Source organism: Bacillus rossius, chromosome 17 (assembly GCF_032445375.1).
Source record: "Bacillus rossius redtenbacheri isolate Brsri chromosome 17, Brsri_v3, whole genome shotgun sequence".
In the NCBI taxonomy this organism is placed as follows: domain Eukaryota; kingdom Metazoa; phylum Arthropoda; class Insecta; order Phasmatodea; family Bacillidae; genus Bacillus; species Bacillus rossius.
The window spans coordinates 33,192,816-33,211,595 of NC_086344.1; the positions used below are offsets into that span (position 1 = coordinate 33,192,816).

The 18,780-nt window shown below is 32.7% G+C and overlaps 1 protein-coding gene across 2 annotated transcripts in view; it reads left to right on the plus strand.

Moving 5' to 3' along the window:
* Positions 1–9,457: 9,457 nt before the first annotated feature.
* LOC134540839 (prothoracicostatic peptide) overlaps positions 9,458–18,780 on the plus strand; it is a 163,411-nt gene continuing 154,088 nt past the window's right edge. For both annotated transcript variants that reach the window (XM_063383821.1, XM_063383822.1), the window contains exon 1: positions 9,458–9,575. The gene's annotated coding sequence lies outside the window, so the exon portion shown is untranslated. The remainder of the gene's footprint in view (positions 9,576–18,780) is intronic.

The window sequence follows — 18,780 nt, forward strand, 5'->3', positions numbered from 1 at the left end:
TCTAATCACGCGGATGATTTTAACGTTTAATTTATTCCGGCGCAAGACGTCGCGATTCCGTTTGAAAGTTCTTGGGATCACCGCGATTTCAACGTCCACAATTGATAGCTTCTGCAAAGAGAGAAACTGTAGAAATGAATTTAAAAAAAAAACACGAACTTCTTCAAAAATAGATTCTCCTTTTTTTTTTTTTTTCATTGCTGTGAATGACCCAAGTAGTATATAAATGTCGGTCCGGCTACTGGAGCCGGATACATGGATGGCCAATGTCCGCCACATAGAATTGTGACGTCACGGCGGCCATCTTGTAATACCATCAAAATTGACCAAAAATAAAACATAATGACTCAAAATTTACAGTTAACAGAATTAAACTTCACCAAAACTAAAAAAAAAAAAAAACCCTGAAAATTTGAAAATTCCTATTTTCGAGAGAAAATTTCCCATTTGAAAAAATATTCGAAAATTCAAAACTCTGTACTTCTCGAGCGGGTTTTTTGCCTTCAGAAGAACTAAAAATCCCAGATAAGGCTTCAATTCTTTAAAATGGCAAAAACAGAAGCCTCTGAGGTCAAGAACTTGACCATATGGATATTGTCATGACTGTCATATTGAATAATGACGTCAAGTACACATAATGTATTTTGACGGTACGTCCGCCATTTTGGATTCTGCCATTTTTAACTATGACGTCAAAGCCACCATTTTTTAAAATGCGTAATTATTATTACAAAAAAAAGCGATAAGAATCCGTCTCGTACGAAATTTCGCTGTGATAAGAGTCACGATTGGTTTACTCGTATTAATATTTTGAGACGACATGCGGAAAACTATTAAGGTAGAGAGTTCGTTTGCCTACTGTGGAACTACCTGCGAAAATTTCGGCTCCTCGGTTTAGGTTGGAGACTTGTAGGTGTACAATCAAACAAAACAGATGCGCACCAACTCACTGTGATGCCGTCTGGCCATGAATCTTAAACTTAAGACTGTGCTCGTTGCATTACAGGTAAATGTTTAATGGGTTCCCCTTGGCGAAATCTGCATTTCGTGGAATGATTGTAGACTACAATTATTGAAGTGAAACTTCTAATGCGACTTCCAACAAGGTTGCGTTAAACGTTTCACGCTCCTGGGAAGGGGGAATGGAAAGAGACAGAGCAAGAGTGAATGCGTGTTTCATAGACACATAAATAGTGAGTATGTGTCATTTCTCTATGTCCACGAGGTCTCGCCGCTTCAATTTTCTCCTTGGGGTGAACCCGTCCGCTTGATTAAATGAACAGCTTTTATCATTGAATGATTTCATGATTTATTTTAGTTTGATTTGATACAATATGATTTCAATAATAAAAATCAATTTCTACCCCTTCCTATTTTCATTTCCACATTACGAAGTTTCACTTCTTCCGCGCGGAGGGATTCCACGCACTATTATTTTTAAAAATAATTTTCGTTAGTCAAAAATATTTATACTCTTCTAGACGATATCAAGCAGAACGTAATGAGCTTATTGATGAAGTAGCAACGCACGTATCTTTAAAACATAGCTTATGGTTGGACTGCGTACACGGCAAACCGCATTAGTTCCAAGGACCAAGTGAAGATATGCACTTTAGAGACTATTAATACTCCCATTTACAATTCCGAGGAAGTGAAATTGTCTGTTAAACACAGTATCGATAATTTCTGTTGGGAATAAAAAACAAACAATGTCAGTAAAGGATCTGGCTGGTCTCTGTCTTCAGTAAACTAATCGGAGCTGAGAATCAGTCAGTTCAAGCCAATGCAGAACTTAATGCTTATTATATTGCTATTTTTTGCAAATGTTCGTGTAATATACTTAGTCGATTTTTCATAATAAATTATATTCGCAAATGTTTTGATTTTTTTTGTACTTGAAACCTTGACTTTAAAGGTGAAACATAAATTAAAGAGGTTTTATTTAAATAAATGTTTGTAATCCTAAATAATTTTTTTTTCCCATCGACAAGAAATCAAACCGAGGACAGAAATGTTCAATATGGCAGATAATATGGTCGACAAGATGGCGGATCCTACGACAGTATGTTGATTTGCAGTGCTGCACCCTAGCGGGTAAAATATAAAGCAATATGGGGGCAACAAACACTAGCAGACGAAAATAAAGAGGACGGAATCCAATACAGCTGCCATGACGTTATACTAGTTGGCGTAATATAACAATTCCTTGATATTTGCGGAGGAGGGGGGAGTCAGTCTGCCAGTAGCCTCCATGGAGGAAGAAGCCGTGGCCATTTTATTTTCCCTCACGGGGTATGAAACGACTCCAAAGTCCATGTCTTAAGTGCGGTTTTAATTAAAATTTTACTAAAATTGTGATAAAATATTTTTTTCTAATTATTTATATTTTTTTAAATTTCTTCAATTTGTTTATAATGTCTACGGATTTTCAATATGGTGGACGTGAAGTCTTAATTAAAGACGAAGGAGTTCTAGGAAACATAATGACAGATGTAATTTCACAATTGAAAATCGCAGAATCTAAGTTGATGGAAGTGACCTTATAATACAATATGGCGGCCAAGATATCAAAAAGGCCAAGGCTAACTGAAGGCTGGCAAATGGAAAATTCAATCCTATTTTAGGATTTGTCAAGACTGTTGTAAATATTTTTAGGAGACAGAACGGAGATTTTCCCTTGTAAAAGAGAAAATTTTTAATGTTACATATTTTAGTGGTAATGTTTTTTACTGAAAACAGAAAATTTTAAGTCAGTTTGGCGAATTTTTGGGTCAGTTTTTCAAATGTTGAATGTCAAGGTAAAAGGCCAAGATCATCCAATAAGGCCGCCGTGACTTCACAATCTAAAATGGCGGAATCAAATCCAAACTCTGAATCCAGAAGTCAGACATAAATTTATATACTACTCTAGCTATTTCTAAACTCGATTATTGACTAACTGGTAGCTCGCCCCGAAGCGAGACACTCTGAGGTTCCGTATTTAGTGACACTGAAAATTTTAAACCCACATATAATAACTAACGTACAGAAAAATCAATGCGAAACGTAGATAGTTCTACAAATAAAAAAAATTCACAATAGTAGATATAACTCGGTCAACTTTAATTGATTGTAATTTTCTTTACCTCACTTTCAGGCATGCGTGACCATAAACTCCACGGACACTGCCCTATATCAACTGCGAGCTGGAGATAAAAGTAATAGGTTGATTTTTAAGGCTACGTGAGTATTTATTAAATACTGTATATATAAAAAAATTGGTTGTCTGTAAAGTCGGTTTACGGACGATAGTTTAACGTGACAACGTCATAACAAAACATTGATGAAATGATTGCATACTTTATGAATAAAATTGAATCATTTTTATTGAATTGTCACAATTTTGAATGGATACAAAGAAGGAGTGAAATGAAATCTACAATTTAATTGATAAATTTACTTTTATTTCCACTCATTAATTCAAATATGTTTATTACTTTAACGAAAAGATTATTTTAACTATAACTTTCATACATGTTTGCTATTTAACTTCTTCCAATCTGTGTTATTCTGTTAAGGATAGGACGATGACAGGAAAAGTAGGAAACGAATGGGAGTGTTTCAAGTTTAATGTGCCTCGAAAAGGTCAAATCGATGGTTGTTCCAATCGAGTGGAAAAGAGATAGATGCGGCGCAAGCGTACAATGAGCGTAACGGGACAATGTGCGTAACAGGACACTTTTTCGTGCGTGCAGCCGGCGTTAATCGATTTATTGGACGTTGTCACGTCAAAAAACCTTCGACCGGTATTTGTTCGCATACAAACTTAATTCTTCCATTGCCCATGCATAGCTATATACCAAATTTGAGGAAAATCGAATCAGCGGCTCGAAAGATATAGTCGGGCAAAGTCACGTAAAAACACACTTACAAAAAAAATGATCGCTCTACCTGTTACGGAGACCTCGCTTCGCTCGGTCGATATTTAAGGGACCCGGGGTGTATCTGTGTCAGTGAGACGGGATGATAAGTGCGACGCTCGCTGGTGCTTCGAGCGCGGTATCGCCTCTAAGCGCAAGGCTCTGGAATTTGCGCGCTGTCTTCTCGTCGTGCATAGGACAACTGTGTGAAATTTGAGCGGTGGCCGTATCGTTATACGGCGAAGAAGTGAAGATAGAAGTGCAATGCAAGTCCCTTGAGGTGTTTCAAGAATCTGTGCCGGTTTTTTCATGCCTAAAAATTACTCTGAAAATACGCCTTTAAGTAATTTTAACTATTTTAAATATACAGATTAAAAAAACTAATTCATGAAACCATACTACTTATCAGCTCTCAGCGAATTCTTATCTTTTTGACGTGACAACGTCTAATAAATCGATGAACGCCGGCTGCACGCACAAATTAAGTGTCCCGTTACGCACATTGTTCCGTTACGCTGTGTCCCGTTACGCTCATTGTTCCGTTACGCTGTGTTCCGTTACGCTGTCGGCGAGTACAGTAATAATAGGTTATGTTACAATTGACTAAAAAATTATGTTGATTCATATAATTGATGCTAGATATTTGATTACAGTTTATTTATATGAAAACTTGTTCATAATTATATTTAAACTTTATAGCTAAACGCCAGTTTTTAAAATTAATTACAAGTCATCTACACGTGAACTGTTTCGTCGACTGTTTATAAAGTGAAGTGAAAAGTTAATGTTGTTTTCACGGCTTATTACAACAACAATTTCGGCAATAAAGGTTAATTATTCTTGCATTTTAAAAATCTGATTACTAGTATAATTTCAAGTATGTATTATATTATTTTTTAAAATAAAAATGATTCAATTTTATTCATAAAAGTATGCAATCATTTCATCAATGTTTTGTTATGACGTTGTCACGTTAAACTATCGTCCGTAAACCGAATTTTCAGACAACCAATTTTTTTACAGTGATGTTTGTGGTAGGCGCAGAAGACACTCACGTCTTGCGCTGAATGGATCGTCGAGCCAGTTATCTGTGTGCACAGCTGCGGGAGTGACGACATATCGCGTCGGCAAAACGCGAGGCTATCTTCGGTGGTGTAAGGTTGTTCTATACCCGAATAGCTTTATACCGTAACAAAAAAAAAAAAATATTTTCCTGGGCCACGGTCACACGAAAATTTGAACAACTTCAGTGCAACACGTTTAACCCAGCAACTGGTATCATGCAACACGAACGTTTTCTGACAAGGTGTTATTTTCTCACTAGCTGCAGTACCCGGCGTTGCCCGGACTGAACACAGGGTGATATACAGTATTGTCCGCGAGTTAAAAGCGCAAATGTATAGCAATTGCTGTTTGTATGTCTATGACCTATGATTCTCTGCTTAACCATGGCGATAAGTTAAGAGGTTTAGAAGTTTATCCGCTGCAGCTTAAAATCGCTTCGTAAATAAGCCATTATTTCTCGTAAAAAGTAAAGGATAACAATTGGTTATTGTGGGTTATCACTAAGAGATAGACATATACCATCGCGGATTTTTTTAGACCTTTTTAAGGTGTACAATACTGTAGCACATTATCTTGATCTATCTCGTAGGGTTCAGCCAGCGTTTGCAATGTAAGCGCAAAAAAAAAAATGTGTTTATTTACGACATAACATTATAAACCTCTAAAATTATCAGTCTTTCTCTACTATATTATGCATGTATTATACATATAAACCTTCCTCTTGAATCACTCTATCTATTAAATACAACCACATCAAAATCCATTGCGTAGTTTTAAATATCTAAGCATACATAGTGACAGACAGACAGACAGCAGGAAGCGACTTTGTTTTATACTATGTAGTGATTCAAACTAAACACGTCCTGCATGTAGCGAAAACATTTTTCACGCTTGATTTTGATTGGTTTTGTTTAAAAGGGATGAGCCCTGCCGTCTTGAGATTACAAATATTTTTTTATACTGCTTGCAATAAAGCTTCAGTGCTATTTTTTTTTCGCTCGACATGGCACTTGTTAAAGTAAACACTTGTGAACTAGTGTGATCATCATGATAGTTTTAGTCCGCGTGAAGTGATAATTTGTTTCCTCGTGGCGCTTACAGACTTGAACCTGTTAAAAATACGTGGTTACAACTAGGTGCAGAAAGTCCGGGAGATACGATTTATGCCTTGACATGCCCAAAATTGAGATAAATAGTTCAAATTTATAATTACAGGGGGAAAAAATTGGTTGTCTGTAAAGTCGGTTTACGGACAATAGTGTAACGTCACAACATCATTACAAAACATTGATGAAATGATTGCATACTTTTATGAATAAAATTGAATCATTTTTATTGAATTATCACTATTTTGTATGGATACAAAGAAGGAGTGAAATTAAATCTACAATTTAATTGATAAATTTACTTTTATTTGCACTCATTAATTCAAATATGTTTATTACTTTAACGAAGATATTATTTTAACTATAACTTTTATACATGTTTGCTATTTAACTTCTTCCAATCTGTGTTATTCTGTTAAGGATAGGACGATGATAGGAAAAGTAGGAAACGAATGGGAGTGTTTCAAGTTTAATGTGCCTCGAAAAAGTCAAATCGATGGTTGTTTTAATCGAGTGGAAGAGAGATATATGCGGCGCAAGCGTACAATGAGTGTAACGGGACACAGCGTAACGGGGCAATGTGCGTAACGGGACACTTTTTCGTGCGTGCAGCCGGCGTTCATCGATTTATTAGACGTTGTCACATCAAAAAAAAAAAGGATGAAAAAAAATTGCGGGGCCTAACCTCCCTTAAAGTCATCAAACTATTAACAGCAGCAGGTAAATTTAACAGATAAATAAAACATACGTATATGCTTGTATTGTGTGGTATAATAGCTTAAATCACGCAGTCAAAGACCCCATCATTCCAAAACCTTAATGTTGTGATCGATTCGAGCTGTAAACAGACGATTCCTGTGTAACTTGACTCGCACATTCTTCTCAACGTAGTAATTTTTTTTTCAAACACAACTATCAAGAACATGTTCATTTTAAACTAGTTCAGCTGAGTCGTGTGATTGTTCAAGTTACTACAAATAATATCTTGCGAAAAATTGTATGAATAACTAAAAAAAAAAAAAAATTCACTTAGGAACATATTTTTAGTAGCGAAGAAAAGCTTACGCAGTCATAAAAAATTGCATCTTTCTTACTTGAGAAGGTAGATATCATTTGGAAATTTAATATTGAATGTAAAAAAATTTGTGTCCTCAAAGAATTATTTATGTTAAAATATACTTTATTTATCAAAGAAAAATTGTAATGAAAAATGTGTGTGTCCTCAATATTTTCTTTTTAAGTTAGATTTATTTATATAAAGGTTGATTTAAAAATATTGATTTAATTTACTATAGAGAAAAAATTTTTTACAGTCTACGTTTTGAAAATGAAAAAAAAAAGTTTTAAAGCCGTTAAAAATTGACGAATGAGTTGCGGAATCAGTGAGATTCGAGCACGTGAGAAATGATGATTTCGTTATACGCTATTAAGTAGGTAACCTTTAATTTATTTATTTAGTTGTTAAAATGCCAGCCAAAAAGTATTTTCAAATTTTAACAGATATGCACTGTGTTAAGAAAAAAAACATAAACTTACACTTCAGTACAAAATGACAAGTAATAGGCTACACATGCAATGACAATTATGACATAAAGATGATTAAAAACTAACATATGGTTGAAATACATTATTTAAAAATATATAAAACATTCGTTAAAAAGTTAAATTCATTTATTTGCGAAGGAATCTTAGATGGGCCAGACAAAGGATTAAATCTATAATAAAAGTATTTGTTTTATCTGTACAACGCCAAGCAGAGGACTTTAAAATTTGATAGAAAAATTCAAACATTTATATTTATTTATAATATTTTTTAAAAATGTAATTTGTGATTTTAAACTATTTAAAAGGTTAGTTTATTGGGATTCATTAAAACACAAATATTTGTATTATTATATATTTCGCAGTTGCTTACTTATACATGTATGAATTCATATGGACATCGTATAGAATCATATTCTATTAAACTTGTTTTTATTTTATAATATTTTTGTTCATCATTATTATGTATTATTGAGTTTTCATTGATGTCATTTAAATGTAATTAATTATTTTAATTTGTAATATAATTTGTATTTAACTTGACGAAAAAAGAAGAGTTTTTTGTGACGTCTCGAGCGAATAGTCTTCATAGGCTTCATCCAAATATACGAACGCAAATTCGCTTGTGATTCGGTGACCCGTGTGAATGTAGCCTTATATCTGTTCTGTAGGAGATAGAAAAAATGTCACCCATTTTTTGAAAAGTTTCATGGTTAAGACGACACTCGTGTTTATTTTTATAATTTGAAAGCGTTTTTTATGTAAGATTTATTAAAATAACTTTTTTTCGAGCGGTCTGAAAATATTTTTTTTTTTTGAAAATTCCCATTTGTTTGCTGCAATATAACTGTGAATGTGCTTAAAAAATAATACTATCCTGTTAGTGATGGAACAGTTGCTTATTTACATGTGTAAGGGTAAATTTTGTGCAAGATATTTTATTCGTTAGGTTTCCAAGTTGTTCTACAACTGACAAACCAATAAGAGACGAGACAAAATGAAATTTTTTATATTGATAGTTACTTATGTAAATAAACAGAATTTTTTTTGGACGTAATAGTTTTCTGAAAGTTGAAAAAAAAAAGCATCAAAAGTATTAAATGATTTCATCCTGCAAACAAATTGTTCTTTTTCAATCTAAAAAACCAAATCAAGGTAATATTATAGATGCTAAGGTTGTATAAAAAAATTATGAATTTGATGATGCAACAGGTGTTTTACGAAGTATCCGCCAGATAAATAATAAATTAATCGGGAACCAGACTTAAAATGTTTGATAAATACGTGTATTATTAAAAAAAAAAAATAATAATCCCTTTAAAATATCAGCTTATAATGTAAAACCTTTTAACACACACAAAAAAAAAAAATACACACACACAATATTATTGCATTACTAGGTAGAAAGTACACGTGTTTTAAATTTGTCCAAGTAAAAAAAAAAAAAAAAAAATATATATATATATATATATATATATATATAATGTCATTCTTCATTAAGTTAAAGTTTTTTTTTTTAATTTGTAGGAAATATGTTTAAAAACTGTTTTTTTTTATCATCTTCTTCGTTATTTCTGAGATACGAGGATTTCCATTGTTAAGTGGAGGATGCATGTAGTAATTACGTGATTAGGAATGTCAGAAGCATGGGCGCCGGAGACTACGTCACGGATCAGAAACGCCGCGTGGGTGTTCCCTCGGAGAGAAGGGGGAGGGGGTAGAGGAAGGAGGGGAGGGGGTGCTGGTGTGGGATTGTGGGTAATGTAGAGGGGTGGGGGAAGGAGGGGAAGGGGGGAAGCTGCCCGCCACGACAGGGGGCGCGCCTATATAACGGAGCGGCGTCGGAAGAGCTGGTTCTACCGACGACGGCAGCGCCGCAAGAAGTGTGACGGCCGCAGCGAGAAACACACACACGCGACGGTAATAAGGCCACGCGACCTCGAGCGCCTGAACACGTCAACAGGTAGGCAACCCATCCTATCTCTCTATCTCTCTCTCGCTTATTCCCTTACGTTTCCCCTGTCCGCGTCGTCACCCCAGTTAAAGTTGCTTGCTGACATTAAACATTTACGCTTCTGGCACATTTCGTGTTGTTTTTTTTTTTGCACACGAGTCAAAACTATTTAATTTGTTAATATATTAAAAAAAAACGGGGTTTATGTCTGTAAAGTCGGTTTACGAACGATAATTTTACGTGATAACGTCATTAAGAAAAACACTGATGAAAAAATTGCATACTTTTTTAATTTTTTCAAATATTATTTACAGTTATTTGCAAATTTAATTTAAAATTATTTTTTTTAAATATATGTAATCACGAAAAATTAGTTAAAAGAGCCCGCCTTTAACCTGTTTGATATTATAGAAGATTTTTCTAGTGCGCTGGTTTGGCAGGTTCTTGCACGCTCGGTTCAGGCGGAACGTGACAATTTTTTCGTGCGTGCAGCCCGGCGTTCATCGATTTATAAGACGTTATCACGTCAAAAAAACTTTTTTTTTTCAAACTAAACAAGTACTTATCTAACGGTTTTTCATGAACTTAACAGCGAATTTTTGCATTAGTCATAGCATGTGCTGAAAGCATGAAGTCGTGTGTCATACAGTTTTTTTTTAATTAACCGTTCGTATATAGTCTTCGTCTTGAAGGGAAAACCTATTTTTTTTGTTTAACTCATAAATGATGTACTGATTATAGAGAAATTTGAGACGAAAACTCTTTACGTACGAACGGTTGACCGCAATCTGTATTTCGCATGATTTCATTCTTTTAGTATATTTGGTACTGACACGAAAAGTTGCATTATTCATAAAGAAACATTAAATAACGACTTGCTTAGTAGGATTTTTTTTATAAACTATTAAAAAAGGTTATATTATGAATCTATTTAGAATCGCGTGCAAAAACAGGAAATTATATAAGTAAAATAATTTGGGACCATGTTGGTTACTTAATTTTATAGTAATTATTGTTAACCGAACGGTTTTCTTGTAAATTTGTACCAATAGCTTGCCTTCATTTTTTGTTAGGTCATAAATATTTTTCCCAAAACGTAACTAAATATTATTTAACTACGGAAGTGTATTATCACTTGCGTGACCTTTTGTAGTTATTAAATAATGTTTAGACAATATTAAGAAAAAAAATTAATGACCAAACAACATATGCACACGAGCTGAGTACTTTTACAGCAAAATATTTTTAAAATTATATTAATTATGACATTAAACAGCCTATATTGCGTGTGCGACAAAGCCTAAAGTTACAATATTTTAAATTTCCTTTCAGCGAGCGTACGTCCATTAATTTCTCATAAAATTACTTACACCTATCGAAGGAAATTTTTTTTAGATCACATTGACGGTCTTGTGGTAAAATGTATGAAGTCACATTTTGGGCCACTTTCATTTTATCTTTTTCAAAATGGGGAAATAATCTATGATAATCTGTAATTGCAATTTTTAACTTTGTATTAATGAACTTTGTCGACGTCAGTATTACACTAATACTAAGCTTTGGATAATATATAAATTAATTAGTAAATGTCCCAATCAGCAAATTGATGATCTTCCTGTTAAAAGAAAACATTATGACTTGTTACCATTCCATGATGAGACCGTCCATATCAAAGCCAGAAATATAACCGGTTTACATACATATATACATATACATATATAAATTCAACAGCGAGAAATAGATACACAATAAAGCGTATGTTAATCTTTTTTCAGCGAAAACATTCAGAGTAACGAATCCGATTGTTACAGACCTTAACAAATCAGGAAAAGAAGGAAAAATTGAAAGCCTGCTTTTAAGGTTGTATAAGATGAGTTTTCCTGAATTGGTGTTTAATATTTATACAAACAGAATTTTAATTCAAATTTTATTTCTTTACGCCATGTAGAAAAACGCAAAAATTTTAAATGAAGCACTATGTGTGGCAATGGAAATTCGCATTTAAAACTCAGCTGTTGCTGACGCGAGATTTCCAGAAGTTATAGAGCAAGAGCGTAAGGTCTCCCATGTCAACCACAAGTGTGAATATGTACTTAGTGAAAGCGCGTAGTTCGACCTTCGGGACAAACATAAAAACACTTTAAAATATTGAATTACTTCAACTATAAAGGCTTTCCAAGTTGAGCCGCGTCAAAGTTTCGTTCTGCATCGCAGCAGGCATCGTCAGGTTTGAGTAGTAGATGTCTCACGCCTGAAGATATGTGCCGCAATGCAATGCGAAACGTCTGAATTCACTCTATTACTTCGAAGCGTTTCATCCTTAAAAATTCTAGATAGTTTATTGGGCAAATACCGGAAAATCCTGAAATCTTCGTTATATTAAACTACTTGTTCTTATATGGTTGTCACATAGAACAAAAATTAAGACTTTAATATCTTAAGTTATTTTGCTTAAAATATTTCGTGTACTAGTACATTTATTTAACTAATTCATTTTTCAATAATTTTTAATTTTTTATTGCAGGCTTTTTCTAATAAACAATTATTTTATGAACTTAATGGAAACTATTTATGTCAGTTATAACATGTACAGATAGCATGTAAATGTGCGTTATACGTTCTGTATTAACCGTTTGTATGTAGTTGACTTCTTCAAACACTAATTTTTAGCATATCATTAATAAATCAAGAAAAATTATCTTTCCCACAAAACGCTGAAAATATTAGGACGCCGTGGTTTTGGAAAATCATAATTTTTATTGAATTATGAATTAAAAATAAAATGTTTTAAGGCGGAAGCTAACGGTTGATCCATAATTTTATAACACAAGATTCCATGTATTCATAAAATTCTAGGACTGACGTAAAATTGTGCCTTCCGTTACATCATAAAAACCACTAAATAAGGACTTGTTTAGTATAAAATGTCTGTTATAAACAATTTAATATGTTTATATATATTTCAAATCAATAACAAATACTAGAAGAAAATAATAATTTACTTCCTTAAACGGATTATTTGTTAACACCATTGTCTGAGGCGAGTATATTACAAAATGTCCAAATTATCCTAGTTTAGCCAAAATTCCTCCCAATACGTGTTATTTTCCCTTGACTATCGCGAACTATTTTCAGCGGAATCTTTTATGTTATAAAATATTTATTTTAAAAATTAATGTATTTTTATACATTCTTGAGAGAAAAGAACAACTCAGCAGAAATTCAAAAGCTTTAAGATTAACCCAAAACATTATTACATATACACAATAAATATTCCAGAAAAATCTTGCAGTTTTATCACACGAAAATTGTCACTAAACATTTTTCGTGGTGACAAAGTATGAAATAAGCGACATTTTTTTTATCTTATCGCTAGATGTAAGCAAAATTCGAGATTTTTATCCGATGTTAGTGTAGAATCCTCGAACGAGTGCGTAATGACTCAATCCAAGGTGTTCATTGGATGCTGAAACAGTTTAATTTTTGGCTTTCCTAAAGCAGTAAGATTATTAAGTATTTTTCATTGGCCAACCCGGTACCAGATAGTGTTAAAATTCGAGTTTTTTTTACAAGAAAACACTTAATTTATTCACAGTATGGTTCTGCGAAACAAATAACCTCTAGCTTCATACAACTTTGGTTGCTTCGTGTCAAGATATTTTGCGTAAATTCAACATTCGTTTGGAGCCCTTAAACATGGCTGCCATTAGTATTTCCACTCTGGTCATTCTTAAAAAATATCCAGCTAAACATTTCAAAAAGGTGTCTGCAATTAACTTTATATATTCCAAAGATGAAATCACAAGGGCACCGCATTAAATCTCACAGTTGCTCGCAAAAAAGACTACACAACTGCACTGTCTTGCACGTAAAGGCGATTGGGCACTTGCTGTGCCATGCTGGTGTTGCTCTTAGCGCCTCTTCGCTTCTGTTGCTAAGACCGAATTTATTTCAGGTAAAATACCCATCGGTTTTGCAACTCGAATGCCATGCCTAAAATAAAAGTTCAGATTTCATAGGTTAGTGTTCAATGATTCTAACTTATTTGTAATGAAAAAAATAATTATTTTAAAATTATTTTTTTAACTTTATTTTCATGTCAACATTTAAAACATATTTCTACCTAATAGGTTGTCACGTAAATAATGCTTAGTGTTTTTCTCTGACACATATTTAAAACATGAAAAGATACAGCATCCGTAGATCAAAATAGGGCATGTATTCCTTAATGACATTTTAATATCCACATACCAAAAAGCCAACAGACGTTCCATCATGGACAAAGTGTGAAACCACAATTCGAAAAAAACTTATGTCAATATACAAAAATAAAGTTTTTTGGCAACTTTTTTCTAAATATTTTATTTGTTTGCCAGCAACTTTTCAATTTGAGGGCATAGTAAGCAATTTTGTCAATTAAAAACTGTGACAAATAGGTTAATAAAACGCAAATACAAAAATAAAAAATAACGTTGAAATTTTTATTTATTTTAATATAATACCGATTTCATGTAATCATTAATTTTATTTTTACATTATGTTCTACAAGAAGGGACGTGTTTAATATTTTATAAATTTAAAATAGGCAATGTAAAAAATTACATCAATTTAGGAGATAAAATGTTGTGCTTTTGCAGCTAATTTTACTACAAAAAATTACAATTTTGGATCTGACAGCTTACTCTGCAAAACCAATAGATTATTATCTAATACTAATAATGTCAGCTTCAATGCGCCTAAAATGACTAAAGTTTTACAAAGATCTAATGTAACATTGTGAGGAATATTTATAGTCATTAAACACAAAACGTTCAATGGTCTTCCATCCAAAGAAAAAAAAATTCACAAAATGTACAGAGGTAATATTCATTTCACAAAATTTCCTACCCACGTGACAGGAGAAGAAAAGTGGATGTTTCAATGTGACAAGTATCTCGATTAGAAAGCGTGTTTTCCAAAATGCTTATAAGTTTACTAATTTTCAACAGTTATCTTGTTGCGTACTGTTAAGTTCAACTTTAGTTGTTCTATATAAAATAACTAAACAATTTTAAAAGAAAAACATACTTATTTAAGACCAGTTTTCTAAGCTACACTGGTGTCTGCTTTATGAGGAGGTACATAAAAACAAGTTTAAAAGTATTAAAAAAAAGCATATGATTTTCGCAATGATTCATTCATTTAGAGTGGAAAATTATACTATATTTAAATGGTAGTCACAAATATACAAGAAAATAAAACCCTTTGAGTAAACTAACTATAACTGAAAATATTATTAAAAAGAAACAATTTGTTTATCCCTACAAAAAATAAAAGTTCGTGTCTGTTATTTTCTAATTATTCCATAAGTGTATTAATTGTTAGGTACCTAAATCAAATCTAAAGCAACAATTTTGGTCTAACCCTACGAAATGAATTAACTAGAAAATTGCCAAGTATATTTACTTGAAATCCACATACGTTTACTCAGTAAATTAATTAAACACAGGATTATTTCATACTGGACGTGAGTGTAATATCTCAAACGGTTCCGATTGTAGAATAATAAGTATATAATAAAATACGTTGTATTTAAAGTTAAAAAGTTAGAAGAACCAAATAAATAACATAAATGTTATATATGTATGATTAACTGGTAAGTTTAATAAATGTATCCCACGCAGTAACATGAGCTGTTTCTTGATTTTTAAGTTGATTTTGAAAAAATTTTACGTTTTTGTAAATTTGGGATCAAAGAAGTAAATGATCAGCTATAGGAATAATGTTAAATTTAATTATTTGCAGTTAGGTTTATAAAATTGTTTGTAAGCATGAATAAAAAAAATAATATTGTAAATTGGTATATATAGAGTGCCCTGAAACCCAACGTTAAGCCAAGAACAGTTGATAAGTGAATTTATTTACGGTTCTGAATTTTAAAATAATTAAATTTATGAAAATGTAGTTTTTCGTTATGAGCATTTCTTCAAAAGTTTTTCAATCCCAAACTTTTGCCTCTATATACTAGATAATGTGACTACAAATTTTCGTAACGAAATGATGTCTTACCCTAAAAACTGCAAACAATATTCGAAAAACCAAACATGATGTAATTTTAGGAAATAATTCTTTGCACAACTTATTGGGCACAAAGGTTTCATTTGGTAACTTGGAATATTCATACAGTAAAAAAAATACTATGCTAAAGTAGCAAATTATTTTATTAAAAGAGACATTTTAATATAAAATATAATTTTAAAAATTATCTATATAATCTAAAAAATTTATTTTTGCTAGAACGAATATATAATCTGTTTATTTTCATATGAATTTTATATAAATAAAAAACTCCATCCATCATTTAAAGGTTAAGGTTTTTTTTAAGGCTACAATTCCAACGTTAATGCAACGTCCAGTGAAAAAAGGCTTTCGGTGTTAGGCTAAAGTGTTCATTGCAATTCGTTTCTCCCGGCACGCATGGCGCGGATATCGGAAAAAAACATTTCAGAAGTGATTTGTTTCGTTCCCCGCCCCTGCAACAAGTGAATGCGTTGGCCACGTGAACAGCGTGAATTTCTGACCAACGTTTCAGGGATTATCAACTAGCAAAAGACGCGAACCGTTTTTCACCCGGTCTCTGATGGAAGACGTTCCAGCTAAGAATTGTGAGTATGCTTGTGACTGATGTTGACGAGTTGCTAACGGCGCGTGCCACGTTCCGAGTCATTGTTTCATATTTAAGTTCCACACGGTTGAATTTGCCGACGTTTTTTTTGGCATATATTTCACAAAATATATATACTAGCTGCAGTACCCGGCGTTGCCCGGGCTCAAAACAGGGTGAAGGGGAGTTAGTAATTGTATTCTTAATTTGAATGTCAAGTGTGCAAAATAATTTATATCACTTTCAGATCCCGACAGACGTTCTGCCAGTGTATAGTTATTTACCTGCATATATCGAAAAATTGGTGGTCTGTATGTAATCTAGACTTTATAAATCATTATAGAAAAAAGCTGAAAAATAAGAGATTACTAATATTGAAATGATTCCATTATCTAACTAATGCTCAGCATGCATTGCAATGCCTCATTCAGTTTTGTAATATGTTTAAAGTAGTTACACATATACAAATCATCCATACATATCTCTAAATATATATTTATCTCTATTTGCATCTATATATATGTATCTCTCTATCTCTATTTATCTCTTTATATCTACATATATACCTCCCAATATCTCTATATCTTCTATATATAAATCTCTGTATAGCGCTATACATCTATATATCTCTTTATCTAACCCATTTCATTCTCTATACCTCGCTCTATCTCAACTTATCTCTCTGTCTCTTTCATTCTCACTCGATCTGTATCTCTTTTATGTTTAAATAAATTGTCTCATGCGTGCGCACTTATACAACAAAAACAGACGAAGTGCCGCTATATAATATGAAATAAACACATTTTTTTCAAACGATTCGTGCTCCAACTATTGCAAATTAGTTATACCTTCTCAGAAACCTTCACGGGCATCCGCATAACAACTCACCAAAATTTTATCAGAGTCGGATAAATGGTATAGGAACGCATTTGGCAAAAACCAATGAAAATTACAGACATGACAAACGCATCGAACGAAGGTGCGTTTAAAATTCAAGGCAACTCTATCTATCGACGAAGTTAAGAACCAAACTGTTATTAGCGCCTTTATTTTGCTAGCCGCTGCGAGCTCCACTAAGCGGGCTGGTCTCACCAAGGAGAAAAATATGATTTTGCAAGACCTTACTATGTGTATGATCGTGTGGTAGACATGGAGAAATGACACTCACTAACTATTTGTATGTCTATGACCTATGATTTTTTTGTTATAAAATTAAATTTTCACTTTTTCACTCCTTAAGGATGGAAGTTCATATTAATATGTAGCCTATGTGTTATTCTGATGTATAAGCTATATTATTGTAAAGTTTCATTAAAATCCATTAAGTAGTTTTTACGTGTAAGAGTAACAAACATCCATACTTACAAACTTTCGCGTTTATAATATTAGTAGGATATATATATAGTGCCCATTTTTTTCATAATTTCCTGGAAAAGTTGCCTTTTCAACGTTTTTGTACATTATGGATAAGGAGAAAGAATTGGAATATGAAACTGGAACTTTTTAGATTTAATATAAATTTTACTGGCTGCTATGTGACGTGGTTTACTAATGTTTTTTTTTTCTTTTTCAAAAAAATTTTAACTTCTGAAATTATAATTTTTTTAATGATTTTAAAAGGCTGAATAAAATTATTTTAAACTATACCACGAATTAGACACCAGGCATTGCATTTAAACACAAAAGTTTTCAGTTATTTATTCAATTTGGTTCACCTTACACATACTGCAAAAAGTTAGTTTAAAATTCAACCATGCTAGATTATTATACAAAACGTCCTCACTAAATATAAAAATAAATAAATAAATAAATATCATTTTGTTGAAGTTAGGCCACTCAAAAGTCTACAACTTAAACTGTGTTAACCTTTAGAATAAAATAAAGCCCTGGATTGAGACATTCCCCCTTAAACTGATGCTGGGATCAAAACAACGCGACAAGCTACGCGAAGGAAGCGATGCGACAGAAAAAAAGTATCGCGTCGTTGTGAACAGGGCTGTTCTTTAACCGCGCGACCAAAAATAAAATTATATAAAAAATTGGTTGTCTGTAAAGTTTGTTTACGGGCGATAGTTTAACGTGACAACGTCATAACGAAACATTGATGAAATGATTGCATACTTTTATGAATAAAATTGAATCATTTATTTTATTGAATTATCACTATTTTGTATGGATACAAAGAAGGAGTGAAATGAAATCTACAATTTAATTGATAAATTTACTTTTATTTGCCCTCATTAATTCAAATATGTTTATTAATTTAAAAGAAGAGATTATTTTAACTACAACTTTTATACATGTTTGCTATTTAACTTCTTCCAATCTGTGTTATTCTGTTAAGGATAGGACGATGATAGGAAAAGTAGGAAACGAATGGGGAGTGTTTCAAGTTCAATGTGCCTCGAAAAAGTCAAATCGATGGTTGTTTTAATCGAGTGGAAGAGAGATATATGCGGCGCAAGCGTACAATGAGTGTTAACGGGACACAGCGTAACGGGGCAATGTGCGTAACGGGACACTTTTTTCGTGCGCGCAGCCGGCGTTCATCGATTTATTAGACGTTGTCAC